General features: G+C 42.7%; 1 long non-coding RNA gene across 4 annotated transcripts in view; it reads right to left on the minus strand.

Annotated features, from left to right (window-relative positions):
* Window positions 1–898: 898 nt before the first annotated feature.
* The window catches only part of LOC126068563 (uncharacterized), a 35010-nt gene continuing 23132 nt past the window's right edge, over window positions 899–12776 (minus strand). For all 4 annotated transcript variants that reach the window (XR_007515739.1, XR_007515740.1, XR_007515738.1 and 1 more), the window contains one exon: window positions 899–3917. This is a non-coding gene — a long non-coding RNA (uncharacterized LOC126068563). The remainder of the gene's footprint in view (window positions 3918–12776) is intronic.

The raw sequence follows: 12776 nt of genomic DNA on the forward strand, positions 1-12776 counted from the left end.
TTGGTCTCAGGGAACATCTAGGTCAACTGACATAGCATAGGTTATAATGAAAACACAGTTTATAAAGAAATGATCAGTTTCACCCCTTCAGGAGCAAGGGAGAATGAAGGAAACTAAAGACACTAAGAAAGGTTAGTCCAAAGGACTAATGGACCACAACCACCAAGGCCTGCATCAGACTAAGTCCAGTACAACTAGATGGTGCCCGGCTACCACTACTGACTGCCCTGACAGGGATCACAATAGAGGGTTCTGGACAGAGCTGGAGAAAACTGTAGAACAAAATTCTAACTCACAAAAAAAGGCCAGACTTACTGGCCTAAAAGAGACTGGAGAAACCTCGAGAGTATGGCCCCTGGACACCCTTTTAGCTCAGTAATGAAGTTACTCCTGGAGTTCACCCTTCAGGCAAAGATTAGACAGGCCCATGAAACAAAATGAGACTAAAGGGACACAACAGCACAGGGGCAAGGACTAGAAGGCAGGAGGGGACAGGAAAGTTCGTAATAGGGAACCCAAGGTTGAGAAGGGAGAGTGTTGACATGTCGTGGGGTTGTTAACCAGTGTCATAAAACAATATGTGTACTAACTGTTTAATGAGAAGCTAGTTCTGTAAACCATCATCTAAAGTACACTAAAAATATAAAAAATCCTGTTAGCACTTCCAACATAAATGGAATGTGAGCGATACTAGATGGCAGGCTGGTTATTATCTGCTCTACACACAGGGACAAGTGGGGAAGAACTGAGACAAAGCACCTGGAGATAAAAACAAACCAAACCCAGTGCCGTCGAGTCGATTCCGACTCACAGCAACCCTATAGGACGGAGCAGAACTGCCCGATAGTTTCCAAGGAGTGCCTGGTGGATTCGAACTGCCGACCCTTTGGTTAGCAGCCGTAGCACTTAACCACTACGCCGCCAGGGTTTCCCACCTGGAGATAGGAGAGCTAAAATATGGTCATGGAGAAAAGTTACGGCAGGTTATTAAAGCGAGCAGATAATCCCAGAGGCACTCGGAAATACACTACATGACCAGTCCACATCCTACTTCTCTCTGAACTTCAGGACACTTATCCCTATAATTAATTTTTCTCAGATTGACGTTAAAATGAATATATATTTTCCAAGGCAATCCCAGCTGATAGCTAGAGGAAGTGGGCAATGGCATGCAGACAAGGAGGGGTAAGGACTGCCTAAAATGGTCAGTTTATCTCAGAGAATCTTAATGTAGGCATTTCAGAGTCACCTATACACTGTCCAAAAAAGAGATTCTGCCTGTTGAGTCACCTAAAACTCTTCTTAGAGGCTCACAGTAAAGCTATATGAAGTCAAGTCAGGAGTCTCAAACTGAATGTTCTTCTCAGGCCATAATGCTGCCAGTTAGTGTATCCATAAAATAGCATGGGTAATATCACAGAACTTGCTGATTCCCCAAAGATTCTCATTCAGAAATAATTCAGTCCAGCTCGTTCCACTTAGCAATGAGATGCAGTAGAGAAAGTTGGGGAGGACTGCCCCCAGCTCTGTGATGTGTGGGTCACACTACATCTGAAAACATACCTGTAAAATGGGGCCAGTAAGCAACACACAAGGTTCTCATTCAGTCATGCCTGAAGTGGCTGTAGCAGAATGATAATGGAGCAAAGAAAGAACTAGGAGCCAGGAGACAGAATTAACGCCTCTGAAAGCTAGGGTACTCACTGGAGATATTTATTGGTTCCTGTCTTCCCTCTGAAGGAGAGAAAGTAGGTCAACACGCTCGAAGAACTGTGGAACTAAGAGGGAGTCATTCTCTGAGCCCTGCCAAGATGAGACAGTAAGAGACACACCTCTCATTGTAGAATATATGGCTGAGGTCACTTGGCTTTGGGGAAAAACTCAGGCTGTTGATCCCTTGGTGTGCATTCCCTGCAGGCCCTAGTGGCTGGAGACAAGGGGGGCTCGCGGCTTAAAACCAACATCTAAATGGCTGGCTGGCATGAGCTGGCAAGCACAGGAATGTTTATGAGCAAACTGTGTGCCTACTTTGGTTTTCACACCAGGTGGACAAGGCTTGGGTAGCTTGGCTAAAAATAGACAGCACAGGGTGCCTAGGAAGCCGGAGAGCTAGGTTTCTTTCCCATTACTCTGAATTGACCTTCTAGCAAACTCCTTGAGTGTCTTTGTTCCGCATACTGATCTGCTGTTAGTAAGGCAGGTGTGTTGAATCAAGTTTTCCCAGACTGAGAGAAAGATTCACAGAGTCTGTTGCATTTTCTTGCCTCATCTTCCCTCAAAAGACCCAAGTTTAGGAAAAGACTGGTTGGGATTAGGTGGAAGTTCTACACAGAAATAATACAAACGTATGATGAAGCACTGGAAGCCAAAAGTCCTCTTGGACTAATGGAGGTTGCTGCCTAGCCAAAGCTAAAGGGAAGCTGGCCACCTGAACCCTTTTATGGCGGCAGAGAGGCAAACAACAGGTGCCCAATCAGAGAACCCCTGCAGCATAAAACACAGCTATGAGGTAGGCAGTGTGAAGGAAGGAAATGAAGTCGGCAATCTCAGTAGGAAATTCAGAAAGCAGGCAGTTCCTGCCCTTTGTCACTGCCCCCACATGCTATTCCCTTCTTCAACAAGATTCTACTTGTTCAGAAGCAAGGAACCCAAACCAAGGCAGTTGCATTTCCAGTCTCTAACTAGAAGACAGTGTTCCTAGGAAGAAACTGGACCACTGATGATGCAGAGAAAGCCAAGCCCAAGGAAACTATTTAGTATGTCCTACCTCAAGACCCTTGGTCCTACCCTCAACCCTGGACACTTGCACAAGAAGTCAGTGCATTTCTGTGTGGCAGGAATATCTGGAAGGAGCTATTTTTTTTCTGATTATATAAATGTAATAAATGGGTAGGTAGTGTGTTTCTAGAAATTTGTCCATTTCCCCTAGGTTTTCAAGTTTGTTGAAGTATAGTTTTTCATAATACTCTGTTACAATCCTTTTTATTTCAGTTGGGTCTGTTGTAACGTCCCCCATTTCACTCCTTATTTGGCTTATTTGTGTTCTCTCCTGCAAAACTAATAAATGCTTATTGTATGTGAATAACAGCAAAGAGGAAAATATGAAGTAAAAAAATAAAAGTTACTATAATCCCATCACCCAAAGATTACTACTCTTAACAGCCTTTATGTAAATATAGAGTACACAGGCCTGGATTCAAACCTTGGCTCTACTGTTTATTTACAATGTGACTTTGGGCAAGTTACTTAACCTAACTGAGCCTGTTTCTTTATCTGTAATATAAAAATAGGTATCGTATTCACCTGAAAGTGTTGTTGCAAGAATGAAAGAATTCATGTAAAGAGCTTTAACGGTACCTAGCAAATAATAAGTGACCAATAAAGTTGGCTATCGTCATCATTATTTGATATGCATATATTACCACTGCCCATACTGATAGCTGCATAATATTGCATCTGGTGATTGTACTATTTCCCTAGTGTTAAACATTTCTGTTGTTTCCAAGACTTCGCATTACAAAACCTCTGCAATGACCATCCTTGTACATATATTTTCTTGTATACCTCTGATAATTTCCTTAGCATAAATTTCCTAGAATTGAGTTTACTGGGTAAAAGAGTGTGAACATTTTTGTAGGTCCTTGTTACAGATTGCAAAATGGCTTTCTAGAAAGGTTGTGCTCATTGAAACTCCTATCAGCAGGGCATATAAGTGCCCTTCTCTCTATACTTTTACTAATACTGAGTAGTAACATTTTTTAAGAAGTCTTTGCTGATGCTATGGGGAAAAGTGCTGTCTTGTTTTCATTCACATTACTCTGATTGTTAGGAATCACATTTTAGCTAATTCTCTGTTAAGCTTACACAAGAATCACGTGTTCCCAAAGACAAACTCCATAATGAAGTCTTCAGAGATCCTGAAATGAAAACACACAGGGGACATTTCCATTAAAATATCACATTTGAGTGGCTGATATATTTATTTTTAACCATTTTTATTAAAAATATATAATATATATAACTGCATATAGTAATAGATTATTATTTTTTAAAAATACCCTTTTAATTACCATCTAGGTCAAAAAACAGAACTTTGCCTGTTACCCTGGAAGCCTGACATGTATGCATCTTAATCTTAACCAGTATACTAACTCTTAGGGTAATCCCTCCCTTGCTTCCTTTTATAATTTTATTCACCCCATTTGCAGTCTTAACACCATACATAGTTTAGTTTTGCCTTTTAAAAATATGTAAAGTCTCTTTCACATAGTAATTGATACACTTATTAAAAATTACACTGGACTATAATAGCATATAACTTAAAGGAACAAATGCTCAAAATGCTCCTTTTTTTAAAATGGTGCTTTAAAGACACATAAAAACATATGTTTGTACAATTTTTCCCCAGGCATAAGAGTAAATAAATTACTCTGCATCAAACTTAGCATATAACTTTGATATAGTTAGATGTTTTGGTTCAGTTTTGAAGTAACGCCTCCAAGGTCAGTATCATTTCAATATTTTCCATTCAAGCTTAAACATCAGTTACAAGCCAGCGTTCTGAATTTCAACTTTTTTTTCAACCTATTGGATAGGTATAGGTCAGAGTTCTTAGCTTCAAACAACAGAACCTGCTATGGCTAGTTTAAGCAGAAAGGGAATTTGTTAGGCAATATTAGAGAGTCCACAAGATCTCTAGAGACCAATAAAGCCAGGCCCTGGAAAGGCCAGAAACAAGGCCCGATCATACTGTTCGGTGCTTCTCTGGCAGAAACATCACTGCCACTACCCTGGAAAAACCATCAACTCCCCATGATCCTTGCCTTCCATTTATAATTTCCAAGCTGCTGCTATTTCCCTTCAAATAGCCCCCAGAAGTGTCCTATCAGTGAGAACACTAAGCTAGATGGATTCTACCTACTCAGTGTGGCCACTCTATTGCTTGCTGCTTTCTGTTATCCAGAATGCTGACATCTCCTGTGTCGGATTTTGTTTTTTTCTACCCAATTCTTCAGTAGAATATAAACCTTCTAAGATAGAGACAAGTTCATCACTTTCAAGTAATCAAATACTGAACATTTATTAATTACCTACTATATCCAGATTGGCTGCCTATTCTGAGTCTGGCATAGTCTAGATGCTGGGGACATCATTCTGAATAAGACAGACAAGGATCTTCTCTCGTGAGTTTACATTCTAATCAGTGTAGAGTGACAATAAATATATAAACAATGATGTCTTCAGATGAGGGGATGGGCAGGGATAGCTTAGATAGGTGGTCAGAGAAGGTATCCATGAGTGGCTGAAAGTGGAGCTGCGACTTAAAGATAAGAAAGATGCAGCCATTTGAAGAGTTAGGGGAAGAATAGTCCAGGGAGAAGGAATAGCACATGAGGAAGGAACAAACCCACCTGGTCTGAGGTTAGATAGAGCATGATGAGTGAGCAGGAGAGTAAAAAGTTTGAATTGTATTCCAAGCATGTTGAGAAGTCATGGGAGGTTGTGAATAGTGGGGAGTGACACAATCTGACATACATTTTAAGGGATCACTCCTGGTGGTACGTGGAGAAAAAGCTGTAGGGGAAACAAATAGAAACATTCAGGAGGCCAGTGGTCCTGATCAAAGATTATGACAGTTTAGGCTGTGGTGGTTGAGAGAATGAGAAATGTTCAGATTTGGTATATGCCTTAGAGTCAGAATCAATAAGAATTACTAATTGGTTGTGGGAGATAAAGAGAAGAGGAAGATCAAGGTTAACACCCAGATTCTGGGGCCTGAGCAACACAGTGACTGGTACTGACAGTTCACTGAGATGAAGAAGAGCAGGTTTTGGTTGGGGCGGAGTAATGAAGAGTTCATTTTGACATGCTGAGGTGGCTATACCAATGCCTACGGGACTGAACACAGCAAGCAGACAGTAAAACAGGTGAGTTTTGAGCTCAGAGGAAAGGTCAAGATCCTGTGCTACCCGATGCTAATGGCTCCGAGGGGATCCATGAAATGCATAAGACACACTTTTTTTTTTTATTTGTTTATTTATTGTGCTTTAAGTGGAAGTTTACAAATCAAGTCAGTCTCCCATACATATTTGCTATATACTCCTAATTGCTCTCCCCCTAATGAGACAGCACACTCCTTCCCTCCACGCTCTATTTTCATATCCATTCGGCCAGCTTCTGGCCCCCTCTGCCCTCTCATCTCCCCTCCAGACAGGAGCTGCCCACATAGTCTCATGTGTCTACTTGATCCAAGAAGCTCACTCCGACACCAGTAGCATTTTCTATCCCATAGTCCAGTCCAATCCCTGTCTGGAGAGATGGCTTCAGGAATGGTTCTAGTCTTGGGCTAACAAAGGGTCTGGGGCCCATGACCTCCAGGGTCCCTCCAGTCTCAGTCAGACCATTAAGTCTGGTATAAGACACACTTTTGAAAAAAGAGTTAACATAGGAGTTGTAGTTGCTCAGTCCTTGCATATCTTCAGGGTAGCTTAGAACCACGATTGATCCTAGGCCAAGCCCTGGGGATACGGCCTTCTAAATGTTCTTTATGTCACTGATTGATGATGTTGTTTTATATGCCCAGAGCAATGCAACATGCCATACTGGCTTGTCAGGGCTTTTCAAGATTGGTTAGCAAGATTCATGATATACCCAGTTTCAATGCTGGGGTCAGTTTCAGTTCCATAAAAGCATCGGACCCTGTAACTTGAGCAGGCTTCTTGGGGCAGAGACCTTTTTCGCAGGTGTCCCTGTAGTTTGTTGCTAAAGAGAAAGCACTCCTGAGTAGCCCTGGATGGGGAAGGACTTGGAAGCCTGTGCCTGACTGATGCTTATCTTTTCTCTGTTGCCTCTGCTCTGTATCCTTTGCTGTAACAAACCTTAGCTGTGAGTAAAACGTACTAATGAGTCTTGTGAGTCCTTCTAGAGAATCACCGAACTTGGGGTGGTCTCAGGATTCTCAAAACCCATTCTTTGCCCTCAAGGAGCTTAAGCTCTAGTGAAGAGAAAAAAGGAACATATGGGAAGCAAAAGTGAGCCAAACAAAACAGTATAGTACAGTCGGACTGAGGGCAAGGACTAAGTCTTAGTATCCCCAAAAGAGGGCTGAGTAACTGGGAAGTCCTCAGTAAAGGTTTGCTGAACTTAATAGAAGTGGAGCTTGCCAGATGAGCAGGATTTTGAATAAGCAAAGAGGAGGAGGAGGGCATGCCAAGTGAAGAAAACAACTTGATATAGGCCCAAAAGCAAGAACAGGCAGAAAGCTGTCCTCTTCATCTCCCTGGTCTTACAATGTCTGGCTCATTTGCCGAACAGTGGGCATTTAATAAAGTCTGCTACTTGTCTGGCATCTTTGTCCAGTTGCTGCCACACTCTTTTCAGCCCCTCCCCTGCTTTTTCTGGGTAGTGCTAAGAATGGGAGGTGATGGTACAGCATATCCCCCCTGCCCCTAAACAAGTCACTTGCAAGTAAACTGAGGCTGAGATGTCTAGTTCCAAATTTCGCTGCATCACAGATGGTTCGCTTGGCTGATCTGTGATTCAGTCATTAAAATTCCAGCTGGGATACAATAACTCCATTAATTGTGAATTCCATATGTCAGTTTCAAAATCAAAACTTATGTATCTCTGTTCTTACAATCTTTCCACATTTCCAGGGCAGCTTTCAAAAGTAATAGATTCGTAACTACTTAATCAAAAGAGAGATTCAGGTGAAGGGAGGCATAGATACAGAGGAAAAGACAAGCCACTCTAGGAAGTGAACTAAAACCTTTCTGTCTGTATAAACTGGAAAGAGAATGGAATGTTTAGTACTTAAACCTTAAAAAAAAAACCAAACCCACTGCTGTTGAGTTGATTCCGACTCATAGTGATTTATAGGACAGAGTAGAACTGCCCCATAGGGTTTCCAAGGCTGTGAATTTTATGAAAGCAGACTGCCACATCTTTCTCCCGCAGAGTGGCTGGTGGGTTCAAACCACTGACCTTTTGGTTAGCAGTCGAGCTCTTAACCACTGCGCCACTAGGGCTTAGCTTACACCTTAAAAAAAAATCCTCTAATACAACCACTGTACCCCTCCCCCTCTGGCAGATAAGAGATCTGTCAAAGATCAAACAGCAATCCACAGTTCATCCAGGATCAATCAGAACTCATTTCCCTGATTCCCAGTCCAGTGCTCTACTCCATTTTAGTGCCCTATTAAGTAGTTCTACAGCCATAAGAATCATCTCTAAAGAAGGTGGATGTAGTAAATCTCCCAACTAGCAACCATTTCATGGCGAAGCATGTTAAGAGCCAGAACAGGAAGGGCTGCAAGAGGCTGAGCCAAGACATCACAATTACACGGGCTAAGTGAGACATGCATCTGATTGCTTTATGCGCTCTGCAGGCTCACTGCTTCTTTGCTTTTAGCAGGCCAATCACACTCTGTGTCACAGGGTACAGGTGGGGGGTCAGAGAGAGGGGTGAATAAAACTCACCTCCTGCTGGCAGCAACGCAGTGGCCAGACAACAGATGAGGAAAAGGATGGAGGTAATTGCAATACATATGACAGCAGCAGGAAGCCCTGGCCCAACCACCGTCTCCTCCTACCACACGCCTGCCCATTCACAGCGGCCGGGCAGAAAGCTTATGGCTACGCATGCAGCATTGGCTGCAAACGCAGAATTTGCACCCTAGACTCAGCGCCTTGCCCAGGCTTCTGACTCAAAGGGGGTGACCAAGGGGCTGGGCTGGTTCAGCAGCACAGTGAACCCAGGCGACAACCTGGCAGTAGTTCTTCTAAGGGACCCCCAAGGCCTGAGCTGCACCCCCACAGAACTGGGGCTTCTGTGGAGGTGCTTGGGGCAGCTCTTGGGCCAATCTTCGGAACGTGAGAAAAAGCCCACAGGCAGTTGAGGTATCCTCAGATGAAGTCTGAAAGGAGACACCTCTCTGAGTACCAAATCCTGGAATTAATAACTTCAGCACACAGATCACATTCTTATTCAGTGCCTGAACTATTCTCGCAAAGCCAGTGTTACTTTCAGTCCCTCTCAGGCTGCAAATCTTTCTAAGAAAGCATTATATTGCCATTAGTGAAAATACCTCATAATTCTGGTTTAGGTGAGGTATGGTAGAGTTAGGAAGAATTGAATTTACACAGATATGGGAATCATATCCTTTAAACACCAAAACCTTTAAATCATAATTTCACTTACACGTGAAATATACGTGTATACGGTCAACCCTCGGTATCCAAGCGGGACTAGTTCCAGGACTCCCTGCGAATACCAAAATCCATGGATGCTCGAGTCTCTTATATAAAATGGCATAGTATTTGCATGTAACCTACGCACATCCTCCCGTACACTTTAAATCACCTCTAGATCGCTTATAATACCTAATACAATGTAAAAGTTACATAAATAGTTGTTTCCTCACAATTGAAGACTTACTTGCTCTGGAAGGTAGCCTTTCTCTTCCATGAGTTTCTGGAGCTCTTCTGGGAACTCTGATGCTGCCTGGACAGCAACCAATGCCAATTCACTGGTGATATTGAAGTTCTTGAGGCTGTAGTGCTTTACAGAGCTAGCGAGCCATCCCTTACTAGCCTGTAACTCCTTTCTCTTGTTCTCCTCAACCCCTTCACACCGCCTTGGAGGGACTGCTTTGACCACTTCATTGCTTTTTAGGAGCCTGTCATGGATTAAATTGTGTCTCCCAATCGTGTATCGGTACTTCATTCTTTTATGGTTGAATAATATTCCACAGTTGTTGATCCAGTCATCAGTTAATGACATTTGGGTTTGGTATGGATTGAATTGTGTCCCCCCAAATGTGTGTCAACTTGGCTAGGCCACGATTCCCAGTATTGTGTCATTGTCCACCATTTTGTGATCTGATATGATTATCTAATGTGTTATAAATCCTACCTCTGTGATGTTAAGGAGGCAGGATTAGAGGTGGTTATGTTAATGAGGCAGGACTCAATCTACAAGATTAGGTTGTCTCTTAAGTCAATGTCTTTTCAGATATAAAAGAGAGAAGGGAGCAGAGAGGCAGGGAGACCTCATACCACCAAGAAACAAGAGCCAGGAGAACAGAGCATCCTTTGGATCTGGGGTCCCTGCGCTGAGAAGCTCTTTGACTGGGGAAGATTAACAACAAGGACCTTTCCCCAGAGCCGATAGAGAGAGAAAGCCTTCCCCTGGAGCTGGCACCCTGAATTCCAACTTGTAGCCTCCTAGACTGAGAGAATAAATTTCTCTTTGTTAAAGCCATCCACTTGTGGTATTTCTGTTACAGCAGCGCTACATAACTAAAACAGAACCATTTTTTCACAGAAACAAAGGGTGTGCACAACTCAAGTAACAAATTAACAAGATGTGAGGCGAACATTGCTCAATCAGTGCTAGACAGAGACTGAGGAGCTGTGAAATGGTAGGAGGCTACAGCAGGGGGTGCCTACCCATAACCTCATTCACATAGATTCAGCGTAATGCTTGGGCACAACAAATTCAAGTTTTGCTTTTTGGAACCTTCTTTTTTTCCCCAAATACTTTCGATTCACAGATGGTTAAAACTGGGAATGCGGAACCCGTGGATATGGTAGGCCAATTGTATATTACATGCTTCCCAGATTTCTTAGCACATCAAACCTTTTCCCAGCTAGCTCAGATGAATCAGAATCAACATCCTTTAGTAGGTTGTGCTATTTTGGTTTTCTGTTTCTTTCCAGGATATTAGGCCCTCAGCTGGTACTTCTCCTGTCAATTTGTCTGAGCACTCTTGCGCCCCCCACTCCAATAATTCTTCCTGTTGCTTCTAATCTGTTCTGGCTAGAAACCAGATTACAGAATTCTTTAGAGCTTTTCTATAAACAAAGCATTAGAAAAGGCCTGGCTTTAGTGTTGTCTCTGTGTGTTTGAGGGAGTTCGTGGCTATTTCTTCCTTCCAGGTTTTAGGGCAAGTTTCCAGAGGGCAGATGGTGCCAGAAGCCTGACCTAGGAATTAGTGCCGTGCTACTGAATATCTGCCTGGAACCAGGCCATGCCTCAAGACCCCCCGTCCTCACCCCAACTCCCTGGCTTAGACAACTTTTAGTGACAGAAAATTGGGAAGAGTAACTAAAAATAAACATGAGACCATGCCAGATTTTTCTCTCAGAAAATGAAAAAAGTCCTGAAAAAGCAGAGGGACTTTGGCTTTGGGGTGTGCTCTTAACCTCTGACAGAGGAGCATCTCTGCATCATTCCCAGAGGAACTGTAAAGGACTGAGGACAGAAAACAGGTGATTTCTGGTGCGTAGACAGATGCCGAGGGAAACCCAGTGATATAAAAATGCACTAATCAGGAGTAAGCTAAATAAGATGAACTCTGAATTTTCAAAATATAGCAATAATTGAGATCATAGAGGTCTTCCTTTAAAATATGGGGGGGGGGGAAGCAACACATGCAATTTACAGAGTAATGGCAATAACTATCACGTATCATGTACAGTTGCAGCAGTACACTGACAATGAACTGCCACAAATTCAAGCCAGATTCAGAAGAGGGCATGGAACAAGAGATATCATTGCTGATGTCAGATGGATCCTGGCTGAAAGCAGAGAATACCAGAAAGATGTTTACCTGTGTAGTTGCAAAGGCATTCAACTGTGTAGATCATAACAAATTATGGATAACACTGAGGAGAATGGGAATTCCAGAATACTTAATTGTGCTCATGAGGAATCTGAACATAGGTCAAGAGGCAGTTGTTCAAACCGAACAAGGAGATACTGATTGGTTTAAAGTCAGGAAAGATGTGTGTCACTGTTATATTCTTTCACCATACTTACTCAATCCGTATGCTGAGCAAATAATTCAAGAAGCTGGACTATATGAAGAAGAACGGGGCATCAGGATTGGAGGAAGACTTATTAACAACCTGCATTATGCAGATGACACAACCCTGCTTGCTGAAAGTGAAGAGGACCTGAAGCACTTACTAATGAAGATCAAAGATCACAGCCTTCGGTATGGATTACACCTCAACATAAAGAAAACAAAAATCCTCACAACTGGATCAACATCATGGTAAATGATGCAGAAACAATTGAAGTTGTCAAGGATTTTGTTTTACTTAGATCCACAATCAACAGCCATGGAAGCTGCAGTCAAGAAATCAAAGGACAGATTGCACTGGGCAAATCTGCTGCAGAAGACCTCTTTAAAGTGTTAAAAAGCAAAGATGTCACTTTGAAGACAAAGGTGAGCCTGACCCAAGCCATGGTGTTTTCAATTGCCTCATATGCATGCGAAAGCTGAACAAAGAATAAAGAAGACTGAAGAAGAATTGATGCCTTTGAATATGGTGTTGGCAAAGAATACTGAATATACCTTGGACTGCCAGAATATGAATAAGTCTGTCTTGGAGGTACAGCCAGCACGCTCCTTAGAAGCAAGAATGGCGAGACTTTGTCTCACGTACTTTGGACATGTTATCAGGAGGGACCAGTCCCTGGAAACGGACATCATGCTTGGTAAAATAGAGGGTCAGAAGACCCTTGATGAGATGGACTGACACAGTGGCTGCAACAGTGGGCTCAAACATAGCAATGACTGTGAGAATGGTACAGGACCATGCGATGTTTTGTTCCGCGGTACCCAGGGTCACTATGAGTCAGAAACGACTCGAGAGCAACAACATCATGTATTCCATATTTCTACAATTTAGAAATCACTTTCACAGTCATTACCTCATTTGATGGGCTGCAGTAACAGTTCAGTGGCAGAATTCTTGCCTTCCATGTG

The sequence above is a fragment of the Elephas maximus genome, chromosome X, assembly GCF_024166365.1.
Source record: "Elephas maximus indicus isolate mEleMax1 chromosome X, mEleMax1 primary haplotype, whole genome shotgun sequence".
In the NCBI taxonomy this organism is placed as follows: Eukaryota; Metazoa; Chordata; class Mammalia; order Proboscidea; family Elephantidae; genus Elephas; species Elephas maximus.